At 47.7% G+C, this 4,559-nt stretch overlaps 1 long non-coding RNA gene across 3 annotated transcripts in view; it reads left to right on the top strand.

The window, feature by feature from the left end:
• Positions 1-12: 12 nt before the first annotated feature.
• The window catches only part of LOC106728392, a 66,886-nt gene continuing 62,339 nt past the window's right edge, over positions 13-4,559 (top strand). For all 3 annotated transcript variants that reach the window (XR_001364694.1, XR_001364692.1, XR_001364693.1), the window contains exon 1: positions 13-128. This is a non-coding gene — a long non-coding RNA (uncharacterized LOC106728392). The remainder of the gene's footprint in view (positions 129-4,559) is intronic.

Raw genomic sequence — 4,559 nt, 5'->3', positions numbered from 1 at the left:
TTCCCTGCGGAGCGCCCTTCCAGCCCCGCCCCCCGCCTCAACGTTCCATTCCCCCGCGGTCCACGTGGCTGTCACTTCGGAAGCTACCGTCGAAACTGGAGAGGTTAGCCGGGGCCACCGGTTGGAGGGTAAGGAAGTCCGGCGGAGATGGCGTGGCGCGTGTTTGAGCCCGGTCACCCCGTTATCTTCTGGTGCGCCCATCCCCTGTCGTTGGCCGGGGTCCCTGTGGGTTACCTCTGCTGCAGGGTGGCTCTTCCACTCGCGCCCCTGAGCTGTGGGCTGGCGGCGTCTTTCCCCGCGGGACAGTGCTACCCACAGAAGCTCAGAACTGGCCATTCGGGGACTTCCTAAGCGAGGACTGCCTGCCTTGGAAACCCCTGTCGCTGACCAACCATCCCATAGGCAGACTCTCTGCGTCCACGGGGGGGAGGGTCCTGGGAAGGAGGGACCGAGAAAAACAATGTGAGACTCACCACCCAAGTGGATATTCAAGATTTAAATGAGAAGGAACTAAAAGAGCTGGGGCAGGAAAGGTGAGTGAGGTGAATTTGTCAGACGATTGGAAGATGGATCATGGCTCCCTCCCTGTCAAGCTCTTGCAGTGGTTAAGCGCCCTGTGTATTAATTACCACCTTGAGTCCATCCGCGAGGCAGTTGTTTGCCCCCAACCATTTACAAAAGGCAAACAGTGCCGCACAGAGGCAAAGACAGTTGCCTGGGGTGACACAGTGGAGTCTGGTTTGTCTAATACTAAACCCCAAGCCCTTGGTCACTTCTCGGTATCATGATACCGAGGTTGCTAGAGTTGGAAGGGGGCTTATTGGTTTTCTGATGCACAGGAAGGGGAAGTTGGGGTGGGGGTGGGGGGCCAGGAAAGACTTCCGGGAATTTTGCACAGGGGAGCACCTTGACCAAAGCCATAGAGGTAATGAAGCCAGGTTGCCCAGCAACCTTGTTATTCCTTATGCGTCTGGCTATTTGGTTGTTACATCACAGATGCTTCTGTGGCTCCAATAACATGGACACAAAAACACTTCCCTATAGTCCTACAAGGGTCAGATGTTACATAACCTAAAAGTCATACCGGTTGTGGCTGGCCCTGAGGAGCCAGGGCAGGTCTCTCACTAGCTCTCCAAGAGTTTGAAGCCAGCGTTTGTTTAGACTCTGGGTTATTCTAGAACAAAAACAGTTGGGCCACATTCTGACCCAACTGGAGCAGGTGCAGAACTTTGGAACCAGGCCCATCTTATCTTCCTCATGCCCAGGTGTAAGACCAGATGGCTCGTTTACTGCGAAAATGTAAGACAGGTGTCTGCTGAGGAGCTAGGCTCAACCCCCACATTCCACATCCTGAGAAAGTCCAAGGCCCTACTGGGACTTCTGGGAGCTTGAGGCACCTTCTGTCCTAGTGGTCACCTATGGCTCCTGGCCTCTGCTTCGGGGCCGCTGCCTCAGTTCTCCACTGTTTCAACGCAACTCCTCGGTTTCCACCAAAAACCTAGTTTATAAAACCTATGCACCCTTGTAGAAAATGTCACAGAAGCTGGAGATGGCGTGGAGCAAAAGAATTATTCCTCGTGTTGGTGACATACAACAGCCTCAAGCTGTATATTGACCTGTCCTACATCTTAAAATAGTTTTCAACCACCTCCTCACCCACAAGGGGGGAGGTTGTTCTTCATGGGAAGGGGTCCTCAGTTCCACACGCCACCAGGCTCCTCCCTCTCCTTTCCTCCTCCCACCTCTTTCTTACTCCTCAGATTGATTACCTCTGGGAATCTCAAATCTTTGAAATCCATTATAGAGGCAGTTGATTCCCCAGCAAACCTTGTCTCCTAAGGGCTGCACTCCACATCCATGAAGGAGCTCAGCACACCTTTTAGGAAGATAAAAATATTTTTCCCTTGTGTTAAAAATGGCAACATTAATTGAACACTTACAATAATAGCAGTGATATTTATAGAGAATTGACTGTGTGCCAGTCACAGTGTTAAGCATTTTATGTGGAGTATCCCCATTTAAAAATCAGAATGTCAGTGAGTGATGACTCTGTCCCACCATCCCACCGAGGCCTGGGTTAGCCGGCCCAGCCCCCCGCTGGCTGACCCCATCACAGCCCACCTGGGCAGTCCATTCCATGGTTTCAACCTGCACATGTCCTCCAGCTTTGGAGCTTTGCTGCTTTGGCCTTTCACTAGGTCATCAGCTAATCCAGGGTTTCTTAACCTCAGCACTGTTGCCATTTGGAGCTGGAAATTCCTTTTTGTAGGGACTGGCTTGTGTGTTGCAGGAAGTGATGCTGTGTTAATAGAAGCTTAATTGTTTTTCATGGTATTCCTTGGAAGAATATCAATTCAGCAGCCCTTTTTTTTCTTTAATATTAATACTGGTTCATAGAAACTCCAGAGTCTGAGAACTTTGGCCCCAGCTCTGAAAAGCCATGATTCTGCATAGGTATTTGAAGGAAGAAGGTTCTTAGCTTTCATGCTGACCTTTTGATGAGGTTTAAATGACATCACTGAAATTAAGCTGCCCAGCAGCCTTCATGGGAAGTATCCATTTCAAGCGTAAAGGCTGCTGAATACTGGAAGATGTAAGATAAGCATTCTCACCAACTAGAGAGGCATAGATCACTTCTGCTACTAAACTCTGAATCAAGCCAACACATGTAAATATGGAGAGTTTGGAAGTAGGATGAATGGAAACCAACTTGATAAAAATGTACTTATTTATTCCTATATAAAATGATGCAAATATAACAAAATATGGTGAAAAGCAGAGACGTTTAGGACGATTGCCTAAAAAACGATACATTAAACCATTTTGTGAACTGTCAGAATTCGAATTCAACCGTTTTTTGAGCATCCAGCATGTGCCAGGTTCTGGGGATACTGAATGAATAGGACAGAATCCCTGTCTTTGGGGCTGCCAGTCCAGGAGGGTGCAGACACATACCTGCATAACTGATGTTAAGAGTGTATTGTGCCTGGCGACAGCGTGGTTCAGTAGCTGAGTGTCTATCTATGAACCAGAAGGTCACAGTTTGATCCCCGGTCAGGGCACATGCCTGGGTCGTGGGCTTGATCCCCAGGTTGGGTCCTGTCGTGCAGGATGTAGCCAATCATTCTCTCTCATCATTGATGTTTCTCTCTCTCCCTTCCTCTCTGAAGTCAATAAAATTATATATATTTTTTAAAAAGAGTGTATTGCTGCAAAATTTGCAGCTGGTGATCTCTCAGAAACCTGGGAGAGGTCTCTCTCTCTCTCTCTTCTCTCTCTCTCTCTCTCTCTCTCTCTGTCTCTGTCTCCCTGCCTCTCCTTTCCTCCTTCCCTCTCATTCCTCTGGACCCAACTCCACGCAGAATCTTGTCTCTACATCTCTTTGCAAGTCTGTTCCATTTGCCTCCATAAGGCTCTTGGTTCCTACTTCCTCATAGCCTCAGCATGCAGGCAGCTTTGGAAGGCACCAGCTCTACACCCAAATCTCGAGGGTCCCGTGTTTCTGGTGCCTACTGTGACCTGCTATTTCAATTTCCAGTGCTGGAGGAGAAACCCCAGATGGGCTCTACTAATCCTGTCATTTTTCCCCTCGGGTCTTGCCTCTTCCGGGCTGCTAGTGGGTGGAGCAATTTCTCCAGTGATGGGGAGATGATTGAGAATGAGCATAGATGAGCAATTTCTAGGTCAATAGGGGGTGAAGGGTTAATTCTGGCTGGGGAAGGTGGGAAGTTTCTTGGAGCAAATGGAATTTGCATTGGCCTCTGATAATTAGAAGGGCCTTTTAATCAGAAGGAAGCCAAAGCTCGGAAGTCGGAAGTCGGAAATCCAACAGAGGTTAGGGAAACTGACACCAGGATGGCTAGAGGGTGGTTAGAATAGGTCATGGCAGGAGGAAAAGGGGTAAGAGAGTAAAGTTGGATTGAGCCAAATTATGAAGGGTTTGAATGTCAGGGCAAATTTGGCTTCTATTTTGCAGTCTTTGTAAAGTCATCAAAGGTTTTTAAGCAAGAGCATGACTTTTAACTCTTTTTCTTTGACCATCCAAGTCACACTGTTGCTAGAGTGCTCTTTCTCCAGTGCAAATCTGAACTTGGCACTTCGTGGCTAAAAATTCTTCAGTGGCTCCCCACAGCTATATTAATAATAATGGCTGTCATACATCAAGAGCATAGTCAATGGGAAGCAGTGTGCTCGGCATTTCAGAAGCACTTACATTCTCACAATTGCCTTTTGGGGTAAGTGGCACCATCTCCATTTTATAGATGAGGAAACAGACACATAATCAGATAAATAAGCTGATAAAGGTCACTACCTTTGAAGAGATTTGAACAAGTGCTGTCTGACCCCAAAGCCTCTCACTTTAGGGCAATGTTATCTTAGGATACAGTCCAAACTCATTAACATGGCAAACCTTGCTCTTTGTGATGCTCTAGGCCAGCCGTGGGCAAACTACGGCCCGCGGCCGGATCCGGCAGGTTTGAAATGAATAAAACTAAAAAAAAAAAAAGACCGTACCCTTTTATGTAATGATGTTTACTTTGAATTTATATTAGTTCACA

The sequence above is a fragment of the Myotis brandtii genome, unplaced genomic scaffold (assembly GCF_000412655.1).
Source record: "Myotis brandtii unplaced genomic scaffold, ASM41265v1 scaffold604, whole genome shotgun sequence".
NCBI lineage: Eukaryota > Metazoa > Chordata > Mammalia > Chiroptera > Vespertilionidae > Myotis > Myotis brandtii.
This window is presented reverse-complemented; position numbering and strand designations above follow the sequence as displayed.